Consider the following 21,424-nt stretch of genomic DNA (forward strand, 5'->3'; position numbering starts at 1 on the left):
CAAAGACACTTTAACCATAGGCAAATTTAAATTTAAAAGACTTAAGTTCTCCCAAATCTGCTCTTGATAGTTCTATGGTCATGTCCATGTAGGTTTCTTGACAACAATAGAAAAGTGGTTTACTATTGCATTCTTCTGCAAGGATTTTTTTTTTTTTTTTTTGGCTTCCCAATCTTACTTATAACATGGATATTCCCTGAAGTCCTCCTATCCAACTACTGACCTGGTTTGATCCTGTTTAGCCTTTTTGAGATCTCCCAAAGTTGGTTTAGTGCTCTTGCCTGCTTATTCTCATAGGGTCCAATATTAAGTAGATTGTGGAAATGTGATTGAGAAGCAGAAGTTGCCTTCTCAACCACTTGTGTTATTGTGGCATTAGAGTAACTCTGTAGTAATCAGTGCTCAGTCATTGCAGGGTGCAAATATGGCTGAGCGCCTTCGCAGCATTTATTCTTTTATACAGTTTTCCAAGCAGCAAAAGTTTAACATGGCAATAGCATAGCAATAGCATTTCATTGGTTAAACTCCTTACCAATCCTTAAGAAGATATCAGCCAGGAGGCCCAGCCAGGGAGCAGTTTCTACCACATCCTGTTGATGTAACCTGGCTGATATCATGTGCCAGCTGGGGGTAGTTTCCCACATTGCCATGGTGATGTGAATGGATGAGATCATGTAGAGAGAAGAGGCACGCAGGCTTTGGAGGGGCAGTTTGCTGTTCACGACCTCTACCTGGCCCCCATCTACACAACTCCAGGCTTGTATCAATGCCATTATAATAGATGACAGTCATTTAGAAATAGCATTTGTCAATCATTTGACTCCCAGTTTGACATCTTGTGTTATGTGCACTTGAGGTACATAATATAGTCTCTATACTGCAGTACAGTACTTCCTATGTTTGATCTGCATTTTGTCATTTGATCTGCATTTTGTCATTTGATCTGCATTTTGTACATTTCACATGACTTCCCTTCATGCACAGGGTTTAAAACGTGGCAGATGAAAAGGGGGGACAAAATAGACCCCCCCCAATTCTAAGCAGAGCTTTAAAACTATTTGTAAATTTGAAAAATGTTTACTTTTTAACCAAAGATTAATGGTAAATCATATTGGCTACATGAACTACTTAAATGCAAATATGCAGATTATTTTTCAGATAATTTTTAGTTGAACAGAACTAAACTTATTTGAAGGTCCAGTGAGCTGATTATACAAGACTGACATGCACAGTTTGTTGTCATTTCCTTCATCTATCTGTGGTATTTAACATAAATTAAAGAATAAAGCTGTGTTGCCTGTAAGGCGCTTCTAACAAAGAAAGAAAGTGAACATGAAAGTATCACAGCCATGAAAAGATCTCTTTATGGCTAGATCACTATTGATTTTCTGGAATGCCTGACTGAAAAACACCATGAAATCATTGCTTTGTGGGGCATTCTTGATAATATTCCGACAACACGATGTTTGTAGTTATTAAATTTCCAAAGCTAATATGGTTCCAGTGATAATAGAAGAAATGGTCTGATAAGCCCAAAAGATAGCTAGCATTGTCTTGGTTTTTTTCTTCTTCTTACAGACTGTACAGATAGTATATAGCAAGAGGTGTGCACTGTTGATAAAATGTGCACACATACATACTGAGTAATGTGCTTCCATAACATACATTATTGAAATGAATGTTATTTCTGTTCATTACCTCTGTTTGATCATGCTGCAATTAAGTGGGTGGCAAGGTGCAATTATTCATTTCTGCCTTTAAGTGCTAGCACACATGTGAAACTGATACATAGATTTATACACCTCAGAATAAATTGAATATATGTTTGCTATTCTAAATTCTGCTTGCACTAGCTCATAGTGTTTGCATTAACACACTGGAAACTGTATACAGAGGAAAGAAGAGAACCCTTCTTGGCTGCAGTTATATAGGTGAAATTGCCCGTCGTATGTTGCATGTTGTCTATATCATAGTACCTAAAATAGGATTTTAAAATTATTTTTCCCCCTTCAGTGTAATGAACATTGCAATTTCTAGATGCAATCTAAATGCAATTAAAGCTGGCAAAATAATTCCAACTAATCTCATTTGAATCAAGATTGCCAGTTAAGTATATCTGAAATCTAAATTCAGAGATTGCAATCCTAATCACATTTATTCAAGAACAAAACTCATTGAATATGCTATGATTGATTTCTGAATAAACATGAACAGGGTTGCCAAAACATCTTTTTAAGAATGGTCCTCAGTTTCTTAATATAGTATTTTGGATGCATCCCATTCAGAGAAAGAGATACTCAATCATTTTAAATTTGCTGCTTTTATGCAATTATGAACTCATTATAGGTTTACATAACAATTATCATATGATTATTGTTGGCTGGAATGCAAGATCCAGTAGCTCTCGCCTTCAAAAAATCCTGCGAGCAACTAGAGTTTCCTTTAGTGACAACCAAAGAGACTAGAATTTTCCCCTGTGTTTATGAATCATTATATGAATATAATCAGTAGGAGTCAATGCAAGATTTAGGATCTAGGTTATTCATTGAATCTTCAAACAGGCTGTTGAGATTCATAAATAACAACTTCTTAATGCAATTTTCAAGCTGATGACCCACTTCTGCCTCTGCATTTTTTATTACTAGAACAGATTGGAAAAGGTTATAGCAACAATCAGATCATGTTCACAACTTTATTTATCGAAACTTTACTTGGTCTTATTAAAAGCAATTGCCCTTCTGTGATTTGTTTGAAAACCAGGAGAAGACAATAAAGTAACCCAGTGTATAACCAAACACCCTGTATATGTGTGTGTGTGTGTGTGTGTGTGTGTGTGTGTGTGTGTGTGTGTGAGAGAGAGAGAGAGAGAGAGAGAGAGAGAGAGAGAAAGAGAAAGAGAGAGAGAGCGCTATTGTTTTTATCGATGCTCCTTAGTCAGAAAATAGAGAACTGTGTCTGTAGCTTTAGTTTTCTTGAATTCTTGAACACCAAAGACTGCGGCCCAGCAACAATAACCATCCAATCGAACAGTCCAAAATCAGACCATGACTCAGCAATATCTGAACAAATAACAGTCATACCAATTTGCATCATATAAAAAGATATTTAAAAGCCAGACGAGCACAATTCAAAGTGCACCGATGATGTCTCCTTGAATGGTGATGAAACATTTGCAACCAAATCACCAAGCTCAGAGCTCAAACCAACACTCCATACATTCTGTTGCTGTAATTTGTGTGGAATGTGTGTCTGGGATATAAAAAGAAGCTACATTTCTTAATGGAGTAGCCTGTGGGGGTTTTGCAGAATTATTTTCACAGATCTTTGGAAACTAATAGAATATACTGTAGAATATACCTGCTGTTATTGTCCAGTAGTGCATTACTTCCACATATGCCACCAATGAAGGAATTTCATCAAATCTTCATATAAGGAATTATTTGTTAAAAGCATAATTGATAGTAATACCATATGGCAAAGGTGTTTTACCTGGATGATCATACAAATAAGTGAAAAATCACACCACATAAAGTTTTCTTTTTTTAAAAAAATCCCAAGACTGCAGCTTTTTAAGGACTCTGTTTCTTTTTTTCATATCTTGGAATTTGTCCTCAAGGAGGTCTACTTTCTCTGCAACTTCTTCCAGTCTGGAATCCAACTTCACAACCACAGAAGCCAATCCTGATAAAGCTGTAACTATATCTTGCCTCAAAATAATATTATTCTCCACTAAAAGCTCCTTCATTTCCTCTTTAGTTTCAGATTTGTTCTGTTCAAGAAGATCTTTATTCTGTTTAAAAAGGTCCTTCATTTCCTCTTTACTTTCAGACTTGCTCTGTTCAAGAAGTTGCTTCATTTCCTCCCTGATTTGAGATACAGCATTTCCCATTATATCTTTAATGTCTTGTGCAGACAAGCCTGGCAAGGGAGGAGAAGATGGAGGTGCAGAGATGGTAGCGGCGTTCCACTTTGTTTCCAAAGAAACAAAGACAGCTGGAAGGCGGAGAAAGCACAAACTCCGAGGGAACACTCTTTCTACCCCCCCAAAAAAAGAGATCCAAGGGGGGTTAAGAGGTTCTACCTCTATTCGTGTGGTCTCTACCCCTTCCCTTCACCCGGGAAGGGGATTTCGAGCCGCGGGCCAGCTGATGCATGCTGTGCTCCGCAGATCTAACGCCGTCCCAGGAGGATGGCTACAAAGTAGCCGCCATCATCATCGCTAACCACCGGAAGCTCAATGAAGGAATTCCAATGAAGGAATTTCATCAAATCTTCTTATAAGTAATTATTTGTTAAAAGCATAATTGATAGTAATACCATATGGCGAAGGTGTTTTACCTGGATGATCATACAAATAAGTGAAAAATCACACCACATAAAGTTTTCTTTTTTAAAAAAAATCCCAAGACTGCAGCTTTTTAAGGACTCTGTTTCTATGATATAGAAATACATGCTTAATTTTAATCATTGTTTTCTGAGTTTTAGCTGATTTGTTTTACATTGGTTGCCTAGACTACTTAATATCTCTTCTTGCTTCATTTTCTTGTGGTTCCAAGGTTAGATTTACAGGCCGCCTTTAAGCCCTGAGAACTGTCTATAATTTTGGAAATAAAGTACTAATAAACACTTCAAAATAGTCATCTTTCCATATTCAGCTGATTGCACGAGACTTCACTGGGAGAAAATAGGGTTAGGACATGTTAGCTAACATATTCAGTTGGTGATCGGCAGAAGAGCTCTAAATACACAAAAATACACATTTTCACATAGTCCAAAATTCTGATTTATTAGGATTCTGAATTGCACAGGATTGCACAGAAAAGCATGCATATCCCTTTCCTTACTAGGTTTGAAGTTCTTCAAATTTGTGTGGTTATTTATTTATTTATTTATTTATTTATTTATATAGCTGCCCATCTTAAATATATTATACATATTATATGTATATTATATATATTGTATAATATATATTGTATATGTAATGTAATATACATATACATACACAACACATAGCTCTGGACTGCAGATAAACCCCTATAAATGACTAAAAACAACTACATAGCAATTCCAGAAAAACAAACACTCAGATGTTAAGCTTCCCAAGGCCTGGGGAGAAAAGTCAGGTTTGACAGCCTTCCTGAAAGCTGGCTGTTAGGGCTATTTGAAGGCTAATTCACAGGGTAGCCACTGCAACCAAGCGGTTGTGCCCGAAGAAAGCTCTCAGCTTCAGAGGGACAGAAAAGGGAAGTGCAAAGGTAATTGTGATTTCCTGCAAATTTTTAAATGCCTGTGGTCAGATTGGTTTTGGCATCCTCCTTTCCCTGAATTTGACCACATGATTTACACACCCAAAACATCTAGAAGCTAGAAGCCGGGGGGGGGGGACTGTGAGTTTTAGTCCCGCCTTAAGCATGAAAGCTGACTGACTGACTTTGGACCTGCTCCACTTCTCCTCTCTCTCTCAGCCCAGGGTTGTCATTGTTGTGGAGAAAACAGAAGGAAGAAGGAGTGTTTTGTGTATTCGCCACCTTGAGTAATTTATAAAAATAATAGAGGTGGGGAATAAATAAATAAATAAATATTTATTTATTAAAATATTTAAAAAATATTAAATAAGGCTGTCAACTTTAGAATGAGCATGGTTGCAGCCACCTTTTCCTTCTCATTCCTAGTTGCCACATAGCATGGAGGGAGGGGGGTTTGCCAGGCTAGACAAAACAAACTTTCTCTCTTGGACTTTCTCTCATGGGAACCAAGGTCATGGGCTGCTCCTGAGACTTCAGGCTGGGCATTTCATGAAAACCCCGCCAACAAGTGGAACATAGTTGCTTGCATAGCTTTGGGGGTGGGATTTCTTAACTTTGTATTGGGGAATTGTTATGCATCTCTTCAGACTTGGTTTCACTTTTGAAGTATCGATACTCTTTATCAATAAACATGTTCTTTGAGGAATTTGCAAGCTTCGGAGTTCTGCTTTATTTGTCTCTGTTGACTGGAACCTTGACAACTACTTGATCTATCTTAACCCTTCTTGGAGGAGGAGAAGGATACAACCATCTACTCTTGCATATAAGGACAACGTTTCTATCACCAAGCCATACCCTTCCTTTCATCTTGGAAACAGGAGTGTGCATTCTGTAGAAATAGTAATGGGACTCTGAGGGGACTGTCTTTCTGCAGGAGAAAAAGGAAAAATGGATATACTTGACCAGAACTTGGAAGTGGCTTTTTATGTTATTGATTAGCCATTCTTTTCCTCCACATCATAATGTGGGTCAGCACCAGTGGTTAAAGTGCAGTATTACAAGCAAAACTCTGCCCACAGCCTTGAGTTTGATCCTGAGAGGTTTCGAGGTTGACTCCGCCTTCCATCTTTCTGAGGTTGGTCAAATGAGGAGTCAGATTATTGGGGGCAGTACACAAATAATGCTTTGATATTGTAAAGTGCCCAGAGAATGCTGTAAAGCTTTATGGAGTGATTGCAATGATTGTAAAGCATTAAATGCTATTGCTATAATACAGATAATCCTCGACTTACCACCATTTGTTTAATGAGCATTCAAAATTACAATGGCACTGAAAAAAGTGACCTGTGACAATTTTTCACACTTAACGAGAGTTGCAGCATCCCCATGGTCACATAATCAAGATTTGGACATTTGGTAAATGGCATGTATTTATGACTATTGCATTGTCCTGGGGTCACATTGATCACATTGACAAGCAAACTCAATGCAGAAGTTAGTTACTAACTAGTTAGTTACTAGTTAGTTACCATGTTACTAACTGAGTACATCAGTGATTCATTTAACATCTAAGATCCATGGTGGCTCAGTGGTCAGAATGCAGTATTGCAGGCTGACTCTGCCCACTGCCAGGAGTTTGATCCTGACTGGCTCAAGTTTGACTCAGCCTTCCATCCTTCCGAGGTCTGTAAAATGAGGACTTTGGAGGGAGGGAAGGGCAATATGCTGACTCTGTAAAATGCTTAAAGAGTGCTGTTTGTAAGTCTAAGGGCTATTGCAACTTTTAACAACTATGGCAAGAAAGGTCATAAAATGACCATCTTGCTTAGCATTAGAAAGTTGGGTTTCAATTGTGGTCATTGGTTGAGGTCTACTGGTACAGCTTTTCCACTATTTGACTTTTATATTGCATCCAAATTCTCAGAACTTTACGTTCCTGGAACTGCAAATGATGTGATTGGTTGCACATTGAATTAAAATAAGACTTGATAGCTTTAAAGAACTGCATTATGATTTCTAACCATTTCAGTGACTGAGCAACATGGACAGCAAGCCACAAAGAGATACTTGGTGTACTGGTTTATTAGAACACCCTAGTAGGTAAATCTAGGATATAATAGAGTGTTTTCCTTCTGGAACTAAAGTTCTCAAGATTTAAATCCCAGGAACAGTTTAAGACTTAAAACAGAGTGATATCAAATATGGGTGTGATAATAAAAAAAAAACAAATTGATGCTTAATGTAAATTAGGTAGTGGTGTTCCTGGTCAAAATGCACAACAAGAAACTGCAAACAATTGGGACTAAAGACAGAATATAACTTAAAAAAATAAATCAATATTTTCCTGAGCTTCTTTCATCTCCGGAGTGCCCATTGATTTACCTTGCAGCCCATTGACGCACACACTGATTTTAGATAATGTACAAAAGGCTCAGTAACTTCCAAATACGTTCTTTGCAATAAAAAAAGGAGACATTATTTCTGAATGGACATTTGCAAAGGCCTACTGTAAGAGAAAAGCAAGGGCTCTAGCCAAGAGATAAAAGAAACGAAACTTTGCAGCCTTGTTTAACATCATGCATATATACATGAGAAATCCTTCCAGTGGTTATTAAATTATATTACAGTACTGCTGAAATCAGTTTCATTGCCGCCCCTAAATTGTCCCAGCCCCAGCCCCCAACATGGGAAGTTAATAAATATACTAAGACTGCTCTGCAGGATTCTCATATCCTCCTCTACCCAATTGGCAAATAGGCATAACAATGCACCCACCTACAAGCTACTGTCCTATTTTTGTTAATATATGTGTAAAAATGATGGAATTTATCTCTTATCTGTCTATCATCTCTCTCTCTCTCTCTCTCTCTCTCTCTCTCTCTCTCTCTCTCTCTCTCTCTCTCTGTCTGTCTATCTATCCATCCACCCACCCACCCATCCATCCATCCATCCATCTATCTATCTATCTATCTATCTATCTATCTATCTATCTATCTATCTATCTATCTATAGCTGTCTGTCTATCTATCTATCTACCTACCTACCTTCCTACCTACCTACCTATCTATCATCTCTCTTCAACTCTCTCTTTCTCTCGTCTCCTCTCTCTCTCTTTCAACTTATTTAACTATCTATCATGTATGCATGCTTTACAAAAGAAGTCTAAACTTAAAATGTTTGTTAATGCAATGTTAATAACTTAATATGAAAATGAATGATTTAAATGATGTGATATCAATAACCTCTCATCAGGAGAGATCTAAAAACCACAGCACATCTTTTGCTACACAATGTCTGTCTCAGAATTCATTCTCTAAATCACTGAAAACTAGGATTCAGGTCATCTTACAAAATGGACAAAAGGAAAACTCCACATTTGGCCATATCTTTCAGCTACTAATTAGATGAATTAGAGGTTATCTCTCTTCATTTAAAAAGAAATAAAAGAGGATTGGCAGATAATGGCTCATCCAAGCCTTTCTTGGAAATGTTGCTTATATCTTTTCAATTCTGATTGGTCACATGCTTGCTTGAAAAAAAATTAAGGAACTCAGTGCTTCAATATACTAGCAGATGCTTTGATCTGAGGGATTTGAAATTAATTTGATTGGGTTTCACACATGAAATGTTTTCTGGAGTTTTCTTTAATTTTTACAATGCTATTTTTTGACTTCCTGTTGAAAGTTTCATTTATCCCATTTAGATGTTAGAATATAGGTTCTAAAATAAAGCTGCAAGGCACATCTTCTTATAAGTTCATTTTTAAAAAATAAAAATGGTTTAATTCTTGGTATGCGTTTTTGGAAGGAATTGATATTCTGTCAGAAGCATTACATGAAACTTCACATTCTGCTAGAATATTTCCTATTGCCCCTAGGAAAATAAAAGTTTATTCAATTCTCATGATATTGCTCCTTCCCCAAAAGCAATTGTCAAAAATCTAAAATTACTTTTAAAAAGAAGGAAAGATAAATTTTGCATTATATTGATTGGACTTAACTAAATTAAGACTAAATTTTCTCTCCCCTAAAATTTATTTTTAATATTGGAGAATTAGTTTTGACTTCAGTGGGAAGATTGGAGAGAAGATAGAATAGAAATAGAATAGAATTTTCTTCTTGACATTCCTTTTGGGGAGAAATTGTTTTACTTCCTTATTTTCAGAGACTTTTTTCTTTTGGGTGATTATGGTTTGACTTAGTATAAGATGATATATTGATAAATTAGATTGTAACTGTAATTGTACATTTACTCAAAGATGAGGGATTATGTAAAACACTTTAATAATTGCATATATTTATCCAAGTACTTGTACTTTTTGAAACAGTGTCTTACATATCTTTATTCTGGGTTGAATTTAAAATATATTTTACAATCAATGAAGACTTTAAGGATGTGCTAAGGCCTAATTTGGGATATCAGTACTTTAAAGAACTTTGTTTAGAATTCGCAACAATTTATGTGTGGACAAAACATTTGCTGGATGGGTTCTGTGTTAATTTCAGCTGAAATTATTTTGTGCATATCTTGAAATTTTCAGAAGATAAGAATTTTTTCTCACTTGCATCTTCTCATTTTTGCATGCCCACTCTTAATTTTCTTGATTAATGATTAACTTTCCCTTTTACTTCCCATTAATTAATGCAATAACAAGAATAATCAAAATGTGTGAACATCTGGTGTTTTAGATATTCTTAAGGTCAGCCCCAGCTCATTCTCACTGTTCCATTTATGCACATGTGCATTAGAATATTTATACTGTGTATGTACACTTTTAATTTTTTTAAAAAAAATGCACATGGCATTAACTTGAAAGTATTTTTTTTGGTTTGTGAAATCCTTTCATTTTCATTGCTTGTTATTTCTATGGACGACAAGGTTAGATAAGTATGTCTTCTTCATTAAATATCACTCTGCAATTAACACAGTGCCTCTGGGTTCGAGGCCGCTCAGAATATATAGTGCTTCAAAAATATTATTAGAGAAGCTTCTCCTAGCCATCAAATATATATCTAAGGGTTTGCAATTAGTGAGATGAGATTTCCTGATTCTCATTCCAGAAAGAAGTCTTTTGAAAACAAAAGAGAAACCAAATTCTCTTAACTTGAAAAGGCAGGAGGAAGAGGCCCAGCATTTTGGGATGTAGTAGACCAGTGTTTCTCAACCTTGACAATTTTAAGGCATGTGGACCTCAACTCCCAGAATTCCACAGCCAGCATTGCTGGAAGAAAATACTATAGGCAAATTTTGTTCCCACCTGCAGCCCTGATCCATATCTCAGAGATGTTGAAAGTTGAATCCATGCAATGGGATCTATTTGAGTTTTACATCTGGGCTGGAAAAATACCCTGTCAATGCATATAAGATCTATAGTTATACTGCGGCAAATCTGGCCATTTTTCATGCCCTGATGAATCCCATCTTCTGAAGCATCAACTAAGTGTTCTGCCCATGGAGTAGGAGAGCATTTTGTAGACATTCAAATGCTCCAGAAATAGCCTACTAAGGAAAAAGCCCAAGATCTATTTGAGCATAATGATCCTTTTCTGCTTACTATCAGAAACCATCAGAAATCTCTGTATTTAGTATCCCCATTATATTTTCCAATACTCCAGGGAATAGCTGGCTTCAGCCTCACAGTCCACCTGCTCATTGGGATTCATGAACTTAACCTTTGATTTTCCAGCATACAAAACTTACAGCTAGCAAGACCCCATCACCTCACAGGCTAAATTTCCTCCTGTTTTGTTTGTCAAATATAGGGACTCTGTCAATGGCTTTAGAAAGGAAGAAGCAAGAACTCCGCCCTAATCCATTGATTTTGTAATGATACCCTCCACAGTTTTCTCCATATTATTCTCTATCCATCATCCAGTCATATGGTGAAACTGGTCAAATGATACCTTGGAGAAATATTTCTGTTGAAAGGTTAACTACAATAATACTTTTACCCATGGCTAAGTTTGCTTATAATAACTCAGTTCAGGTGTCTACTCAGTTGTCACTATCTCAGCTATGTATATTTACCCATTATGTCTGCTGTGAAATATTGTTCCCCGATTCAGAGATTTCCACTTGTTTCCCAAGAATGGCAAACTGCTCAACACCTTCTCAAAGATCAGTTGTAGCATTGTAAGGTCTCTAAAGACACTCTGTTGAGTGTCATCACCAGGAAGGCCCTTCCCATGTTGCTATTGGAAACCATGTCTGGCTTTCTACCTTACTCTTCTCCATATACCTGTCTAAGAAGATGGATGCCAAATATGGATCATTTACCATAATTTCCCAGCCAATAATGTAGCCTTTTGTCTATAGTTTCCATCTACACTGCAAGCGTGTAGATGGTGTTGAAAATGCCAGCTTTACATGCTTCTGCTTCCCATGAAAACATTGAAATGGAATATATTTTGGAAGAGGCAAATTGAAGAGTGGGACAGTTCTAGATTAAGGGCAGTGCCTGATAAAAGAGAGTGAGGAATCATTTTCAATTGCAGCCAAAGAAAAAATGCACTATTTGGGGAAGGCCAGTCTCCCAATTTTTTTCCTCCATAGTCATGGTTTTTGTATACATTTAGTCCTTGACATTCATTTAGTGACTGTTCAAAGTTACAACAGCATTAAAAATGTGATTTATGACCCTTTTCATACTTACAACTGTTGCAGCATCCCTATGGTGACCAAAAATTGGACACTTGGCATCTGGCATGTATTTATGGCAGTTGCAGTGTCCCAGGGACATGCAATCATCTGTTGCGATCTTCTGACAACCAATGTCAATGGGGAAGGCAGATTCACTTAACAACCATGTTACTAATTTAACAACTGCAATGATTTGCCTAACAACTGTGGCAAGAACATTTGTAAAATGGGGCAAAATTCACTGTTCTTGCTTAGCAATGGAAATTTTGCGCTCATTTGTGGTCATAAATCAAAGGCCACCTGTATTCTTCCAGCCAGAACAGCTTCTCTGCATTGATTAGTCATGTTGGTTGGTTCATAAGGATTAGACTTAGAGAAAAGTCTACTTTAGACCTTAGAAGAAATTTAAAGCACTTGCATGAATAGACAAGACTGATGCAGGGTTTTTACATCCCCTCAGCAGTGTTATAGAAATTGTCTGAATGAGCTATAAGATTTAGTTTGTGAACTTAGTTTGTTTCTCATGTACCCTTAATAACTGTAGTAAAGTCAGCCATGACTGCTTCAGCTGCACCTGATCTGCAGAGAAGTGTTCAATTTTCATAGAGAATCTTATTAAACTAACCCTCTAGCAACTCAGATGGTGGTACATTAAAGCAAGCCCAAGAGAAAACTTGGCATTATCTAGACAATTCCAAGGCTGTTAAATAGTTAGCTGGTTGCATACTAATATTCATTTTCTGACATAAGACTATTGGGAACTAGATTTAAATTTTGCAGTTCTCCATTGCTAATGCATAGTTTAGGAATCTCCCTTGCTGATTCATATTTCATTGATAACAAGAGCTTTGATGAGAGTTGATGTGATTTAATTTGTCTGAGAGGACTTCTTTAAGTTTGATTGTTATTTCACAAGAATCGTTGAGGAGACCAAGCCCACAGGAGTTTGATTTTGTCATCAACACAAAATTGCCATCCAAGCTCAGTGCTCCGTCCTAGAAAATCTAGGTCCTAATTACAATTTATAGCTGGAGCATTGTCTCCAAAGGTTTTGGCTGAACTGATTTTGGTAAAGTGTACTTGGAGTACATAGAGTTCACAAAGTATAGTGGAGTTCCAAAAAGGTCCTATGCTCAGAATATTCAATGTTTTGCTATGAAAAAAATTAGGGGAAACCATAAGATAACCGAATAACAGGACAGAGCTGGAAGGAACCTTGAAGGTCTTCTAGTTCAACCCCCTGCTTAGGCAGGAAACTCTATACCATTTCAGACAAATGATTGTCCAATCTCTTTTTAAAACCTCCAGTGTTGGAACATTCACAACTTCTGGACGCAAGTCATTCCAATTGTTCTGTCAGGAAATTTTGCCTTAGATTTTGAGATCTTTGTAGGAAATCTGGAATGTAAATGCAACAGACAAATTAAAAAAATAGCGACTTGGGAGGGGTTTGGAAATCGGAAAAAAAAATCCCATCTTAGTTACTTTTGCCTAGGGCTTTCTTGCCTGTCACTGAATAATAACAGTGACAGATATATAAATATGACTATGAGTCTGAGACAGTTTATAAAACATGCAATATTCAGTTCTTTTCCCCTGGCGCTCACCTCTACTCCCCAGGGGCCAGGAATGAATCATATTTCTATGGCTAAATACAAAGTAGTACAAAATCAGTGTGCATCTGTATGTGTTTCCAAAAGATTTAACTTGTGCCATCACTTTAAAGATTCTGTACTGTCTATCACATAATTTGGATCCATTTCTCTTTCTCCCAGGACAGGCAAGCAGCCCAAGTTCTGTAATTATTGCTAAAAATAAAATTAAGGGAAAAAAATTCCTCTAAGCTGTTTCAAGTTTACACAGCTATGTTCTGTTGTACAATGAAAGGCTAGTTCTTAAATCCTTATCATCTCTGCAGTATCTTCCCTTACAGATGTTAACTGTAATTTTACATTTTAGTCCATTCAGATGAATGGAGCCCATAAATAATCCTGCCTGTATAGTCTGCAATTAATTGCCTTGTGGCAACTGTTTAATTATTCTAGGTTGAAATCTGCTATTTACTTTGTATTACGGATGTTTTTGTTTAGGTGACAGTAATCAAACATGCATAACACATCAAAGGGAACATGAAGGTATTGAATATAACTATAGGTGAATATTTCAAGAAAGCAAATTTCTGCAGGCAGATTTGAAATTAGTTTTATAGTGTTAGCAGTATTGTATGTGGAAGACCTATCTGTCAAGTACCTATGGCTATAATATTGTTCCAGCTGTCATTATGTATGTATTTTAACTGCGGACTGTTCTTGGAATAGAAAACTCTTATTACATTGGGATTTTCCTCTTAATTTTGAACTGCTCTTGAGGATCCCAAGGAGATAGATTTTTAATCCATATTTATGTCCCAGGATACAATCTGGATTAGACACTGGGATCAGAGGTTTAATCTTTTGAGCTTTCGGATTTGTGCTGGAGCCCATCCTCAGGGAACTTCTCTATTTATGTCCATTCTAGATATAAATCCAGAATAAATCCATTCATTCCACTCTGCAAATGTGGCATCAACTCATTGGCTGAAGATCCGTTTGTCTTACGTGCTTTCTTGCCTACTATGGGGTCGAGCAATCTGATAGGACTGAATCATGATGATACAGTTAGAACCTTAAATGAAACTCTCAATCTTAGCAATAAGAATTTCAGGGTTTTTTTTCACTACACGGATGCAGTTTCAGATCATACTATATTTCAGGTAACATCTTGGTGAAACTGGAAAAATATTAGTTTCCCATCTGCTAATCTTTTATCAGGTTATTTCCTTTTTCTGGGCATCAGAAGAAATAATGGTATAATGTGATATGTTCTTCTGTGGAGATTCTTAGAAGAAATTGGAAACTGAATTATTATTTGTTACCCAATACTTTGAGACATAGCACTCTACCAATCTTCCATTTTATCTCCTTCCCCATTCTTCTCAGAAACCCTACCTCTTCCCGTCTGCTGTAAGGTCTCCATAATGTCTACTCTAAATTACAGTAGACACTATAAGTGGAATCTCTATGAATATTAAGACAAAATAGAAGGCCAGTAAAGATTATTTCTTCAAACTGAATCTGGGTCTGACATTTGGGAATAACACTTACTTGAATTGCAATGAATAAACGTAAGATAAGATCCATTCTTTCATTTTAAGAAAGTTGTATTGTACAAATCTGCAATTACTGTAGATTCACAAATGAGAAATGTATCTCCTACTCTTCAAAAATATATATTTTTCCCCAAGTAAGAATAAATGTTGATTTTTGTTGTACATTTCTTAATTCTTTCATTCCCCTCTCCCCATAGGTTGGTTAATGTATGGCCCTCCAGAGGCTGTTGGATTGCATCTTTCATTCAATCTATTAGCTGTATTGGCTGGGGCCAATGGGAGCTGAAGTTCAAAAGTCTGTTTAAGATGTTGCCTGTCCAATGTGAATACACTGTGTGTAACATTTAAGTCACACTTAGAAGATGTAGCTTCCTTTTTTACTTAGCTATAAAACTAACAGATAATATAGGTTTCTTTAGAAGTTATCAGGAAAAAAAAGGAACTCATCCCCACAAGTCCTTCCAAAGTTGCACTGTTAACATCAAATCTGAAAAGGCCCCAAGTTTAGTTGGAACACCTTCATTAAAGAATTCTTTGCAAGTACAATTTTATTTGAGAACTTACATTTCAGAGCATGCACAGTCTTATTGTGCTGAGATAACCCAGGAGTAAATGCAGTACACAGTGATTTGTATTAAATGGTGATTTATATTACACTATCTACAAATATACACTAAAAATAAAATACATACATGTGGTGAATTCAGCAAACTCCAATATACAGCAATTACAGCAGGCAAATGGAACGAGAGAGAAAAAAATTCCAGGAAAAATCTTTCCTTTTATACTCAGCCTCTTAAAGGCACAGACACAGACCCTGCTGAGTCATTTCTAATATTGCATCATCCTATCATTGCATCTTCCACATTACATTACATCTTTACATAAGCTGTTTAGCTGTTAAATTATTATCCTGACATTACACTTGGATACAGTATCCAAGTCACTCCTTTTTCATGTAGGTACAATTTAAATCCTTCACTAATAGATTAATTTTCATCCTTAATGGAACAACTAAATAAAGTTATACCATTCCCCTTTCAAGTCCAAACTAAAGTTACTATCAGGATGAAATTAGAACTAACTACAGGTAGTCCTCGACTTATGACCACAATTGAGCCCAAAATTTATGTTGCTAAGTGAAATATTTATTGAGTTTTGCAACCATTCTTGCCACAGTTGCTAAGTGAATCACTGCAGTTGTTAAGTTAATAACACAGTTATTAAGGAAATCTGGTTTCTCACTGACTTTGCTTGTCAGAAGGACATAAAAGGGGATCACATGACCCTGATACACTGCAACCATTGTAACTATGAGTCAGTTGCCAAACATCCAAATTTTTATCACATGACCATGGAGATGCTGCAACGGTTGTAAGTGTGAAAAACAGTCATGACTAACTTTTATCAGTGCTGTTGTAACTTTGAACGGTCTTTAAATGAACTCTTGTAAGTTGAGGACTACCTGTATATTTCTTTCACCTTGAGCAGAAAATGTAGTATTAAATTCTGCCAATAAATCTGTTAATCAATTAACCTCTATGGGACTTATTTCTGCATAAATAAGAGGATTGCAATTTCTGTTACTTGTAGGTATAAAGGTGCGTGTATGAAACTGTGTTCCTAGATTCACAGGTTCTAGTTTCTTGAAATCCATATGACATACATATCCACAGTACATAGTGTATACATGTATATGCATATATACAGTACTTATATAGAAATCAAGATATTAAGGAAGTCTAGGAAGAATCTCTTAAATGCACAGAGAGAAGAAAACAATGAAACTATCTCAAAGTTGCTTGGATAGTATTTTACTGCTTCCTGGGTTACATAGTAAAATGCAAAACAGTTTTGATGTATTATATTTACCTTCTCTTAATTAGATCAAAAGTGTTACAGTATTCTAAATTTTTGAATTTACTCATCAGTCATTATTTTTAAATTATTTCTGAAAAAGAATATGTCTATTAGATTTACCATTTTAAAGCATATATAAAATGGTTTCTTTTTGCTGTCCTAATATCTTTTTAGAATAAATCTGCAATCTTCAATTTCATAACATCTTACAGTACCACAGGACAACTGCTACATTAAATAGAGCAATCCTGTCTTTATGTGTATGTATGCATATATGTACAGTATGCATGCATGTATGTCATATGGAATTCAAGGCACTAGCATATATCAAGCATGATAAGATTGCTAAATTAAGTACATTGATAGAGAAAACAGTGTTTTGTTTTTGAATAAATATTCATTAGATTATTTTGTCTGAAGAATATGTGATTCTAGACCAGGGGTAGGCAACCTTGATTTGTGGACCTCAACTCCCAGAATTATGATTTGTGGACCTCAACTCCCAGAATTTTATGATTTGTGGACCTCAACTCCCAGAATTTTATGATTTGTGGACCTCAACTCCCAGAATTCCTGAGCCAGCCATGCTGGCTCAGGAATTCTGGAAGTCCACGTCATAGAAGAGCCAAGGTTGCCTACCCTGTTCTAGACCAACTAACTGCTTAACTTATTATGTGCCAGCAAGCTGTAATGAGACAGAAGAAGAAGAATTTTGCTGCATATGTAATCTTTTTCACGCAGATGTCATTTCTCTTGTGACTGCTTCTGCATAATTGTATTTAAAATAACTACTGTGTGCTATAAATGCCTGTAGGAATTGTCTAAGAACACGTCTCCCTGATCTTGGTGAGGCTTAATTCTAAGAAAAACATGTAAGATGAAGTTGCATTGTATATCCCATTCATCTAAGTCAGAACCACTTAAAAGTAATTATACTTAAACTTTCAATCTTGAAATCCAACATTGTTTATACTTACATATAAATTTTCTTGGGAATAGGTTCGGTTGAAAACATTGGAATTGTAAGAAAACATAGCTCTGATCTTGGGAAATTAAGGGGAAAAATGCCTCTGCAGTAGTCATTTTACTTCCATAGGTTGTGAGAAATTTATAACAAGTGACTAAAAGCAATACTAATTTACAATAGAATTCATCCCTTGGTACTTTAGGATCTGTTCCCTTAATGCAAGTGATTTTATTGCAGCCTCTTATCTATAATGGAGGTCTGCAATAATAGCATGAAACCCCCACTAGTTATTCATTTAAAGACAGGAAATGATAATTGTCATAGCCAATGATTATCAAAAGTAAAGAAAAGCCAGGAGTAGGCTGGAGGAGTCGGATGTTCTTCTTCCCTCCCTTTATTAGCCAAGGAGAGAGCAGACTAATCATGGCTCTCTATCAAGATCACATGAAGTGTTAATACCACTTTACAATGCCTTAGTAAGGTCACACTTGGAATACTGCATCCAGTTTTGGTCACCACAATGTAAAAAAGATGTTGAGACTCTAGAAAGAGTACAGAGAAGAGTAATAAAGATGATCAAGGGACTGGAGGCTAAAACATGCAAGGAACAGTTGCTGGAATTGGGTATGTCTAGTTTAATGAAGAGAAGGACGAGGGGAGACATGATAGCAGAGTTCCAATATCTCAGGGGCTGCCACAAAGAAGAGGGAGTCAAGCTATTCTCCAAAGCACCTGAAGACAGGACAAGAAACAAGAGATGGAAACTAATCAAGCAGAGAATCAACCTAGAACTAAGGAGAAATTTCTTGACAGTTAAACTATTAATCAATGGAACAACCTGCCTCCAGAAGTTGTGAATGCCCCAACTATTTGTCTGAAATGGTATAGAGTTTCCTGTCTGAGCAGGGGGTTGGACTAGAAGACCTCCAAGGTCGCTTCCAACTCTTATTGTTATTGTTATAGTATTTCCTTCACAAGCTACTTCCCATCTGAACTGCTACAGGAAATGCATATATAATGGATACTTTAATATGCTTAATTTAATGGGCTTTTTCTAAAATTGCTTCCACCAATAACTCACACTGGCAGCCTTCTGGGCTTCCTTTGATGTTGTGCTGAGCTTCTCCTTATTCTACCATGAGAAGAGTCAATCCTGCTTGTCACTCTTTCCAGTTCTATTATAGTGTTTACACACATCACTACGCTATGTTCCTGGATTACCTCCCATAGGAGAACATATATATCATCTCTTTGTAATATGGCCTCTAACTTTAGGTACCTAAAGCTCCTTAAATCTGTGCTGATGTTCCTTGTGGTTGCAAGATGACTGCCACCATGATAGATCCTCCTCAGGATCATCTCGTCTTGCAGAATGATTTTATGTACAACTTTTGTCACCATGGATACCAAATGGTTCAGAAGTTTTAATCATGTTGTTTGTCTCCAGATGCAGTAGAATTACAGTGTGTGTTTTTGAACTTAAAAAAATGAGGCATAAATTCATCTTTCTGTATGGCCATCTTCACCGAACTATTTTGTTTTTGCCATGTAGCCTCTGGCCAGATTAGTGAATTATCTTAAAACGAAGAAAAGCCATATACGTGGGGTATTACAAATGACAAATATACATATAGTTTTCAAGAGGGAAATGATTTTGCTGAGATCAATAAAAGACACATCCCTTCAAACCTCAACTAACCATTCTACTGCAATGGGTCATTGTTGTAGCAACCAGTATGATTTCAAAAGCATCATTAGGGTTGTGGTTTCTTTGCAATTAGATCCTTCAGATTGCATGTTTATTTTGCCTCCAGTGGCTTTTAAAAGAAATGTCTCTGAAAATTCACAAACTAGGCTCTAATGCAGGGGTGTCAAACTGCCGGCCTGCAGGCCGGTTTCATCATACCAAAGCCGCACCCACCCCATTGCCAGCAATGGCGAAAAAGCTCTGATACGTCACGCGACGTCATGTGACGTCGCGAGTTTGACATGCCTGCTCTATTGGGTTATTTTCTACTATGCCAGCAACTGTGACCACCAGCTACCAATCTGGCAAACCAGCAACCAATCTGACAATAACTGACTTGAGGAATAATATGTAATAAATGGCTCCAGTAAGATCTATGCTGGCTATGCTGATGGGGGTCTTCAAACTTAGTAAATTTCTCTTGGTGGTTCCATCTTCTTTGGCTAATGAAACCTGTCTCCAAATAACCAGAATATGACTGAAAATGATACATACATTTCTTTCACACTGAATTTGAGAGAGAAGTAACTCTTTCAAGTAACTGAATGGTCCTCTCTCTGCTTCTTGAGCCATTATTTGGAGTGCAAATCACTAGTTTGATTAAGTGGTGCATATTTCTGTGGTACTTATCACTGTGGCAGCAAGATGCTTTAATTACAGAGATTAAAGTACTAAACAAGGCCAAAAAAAGAACAGCTATAATTATTAAATCTGTACATCTGTGGAAAGCTCTTCATGAATTGCCTCAAAATGGGGTGTTGAGTACGGATCGCATGTTTTTGTTTCCAGTGCTAACTTTAGTAGCAAGCAAAAAGAAATGTTTAATAGCTTCATGAAACGTCTGCCTTGCTAAGATTTTCATCTATGTAATGGTATGTTGGGACACAGGGAGGAAGAACTGCATCCTATCATAGACAACAGTCTGATAAATGAAATTTGAGTCTGAAGGAGGAGGGAAGGAGAAAGCAACTCAAAAGGGCCCTCTCTAGTTTTGGGAAGATAAAAGTGAGGGATACAAAGGGCACATTGGGACTTGCAATACTTATGTTAGCCTTTGAGGTAATTCATACAAGAAGCAGAACAATGAATACTATATTGAAAGTAATATTACCTTAATAGACAGGAGCTTCCTTACAGAAGAGAATATTTGTAACTCAGAGTTGATCTGTGATGTCCTTGGTGCTATCTGAGCTTGGGGGGGGGGGTTTGCATGTGTTTCATTACCAAACTAGGTAACATCATCAGCTCAGAGAGCACCAAGGACTCCCCCCCAGTTCAACCCTGAACTATAAATATCCTCTGTACATGAACAGAATCTTGCAAGTCTGAAAGTACTCTTTCCATCCCTCACTTTTACTCTCCCATAAACTAGGGACCATCCCTTCCGAATATAGTTGAAATCTAGCCATTTTGCCACTTATTTCCAGTGATGCATTACAGGTACTAGAGATCCACAAATGAGATACTGGATGATCTCAGTAGCCTACAAGCCATGGATATCTCACCTGCAAACCTATACAGATTATACATTAAGATACATACTATCTTGGTTTATCCAAAACTAAGATATATTAACATCAGTGAGTCTCGTGTAATCTGGACAGAATTACTTTAGAAGTTATCATGAGCTCAGTCCATCATCTTTCCTTGACAATTGGTTTATGCTATTTTCAGAGATCTTTCAATGCATACAATCCATGCTCCTGCCATCAGTGCCAAAACCTCTTCTGCTTTTATTGAGCTGGGTTGCATATATCACTTTTGCAACCTCCCTGAATGATGATTCTTTATTAGTTCCATTCTTTCCATATGAAAAA

At 36.7% G+C, this 21,424-nt stretch overlaps 1 long non-coding RNA gene across 3 annotated transcripts in view; it reads left to right on the forward strand.

Moving 5' to 3' along the window:
- LOC120297360 overlaps nucleotides 1-21,424 on the forward strand; it is a 360,175-nt gene that overhangs the window by 109,397 nt on the left and 229,354 nt on the right. For 2 of the 3 annotated variants that reach the window (XR_005553774.1, XR_005553775.1), the window contains exon 1: nucleotides 230-856. The exons of the other annotated variant lie outside the window; for it this stretch is intronic. This is a non-coding gene — a long non-coding RNA (uncharacterized LOC120297360). Of the gene's footprint in view, nucleotides 1-229; nucleotides 857-21,424 lie in introns of those variants that run through there. 3 annotated transcript variants of the gene reach the window in all.

This window comes from Crotalus tigris, unplaced genomic scaffold, assembly GCF_016545835.1.
Source record: "Crotalus tigris isolate CLP2741 ecotype Arizona unplaced genomic scaffold, ASM1654583v1 scf7180000023617.9722795, whole genome shotgun sequence".
In the NCBI taxonomy this organism is placed as follows: Eukaryota; Metazoa; Chordata; class Lepidosauria; order Squamata; family Viperidae; genus Crotalus; species Crotalus tigris.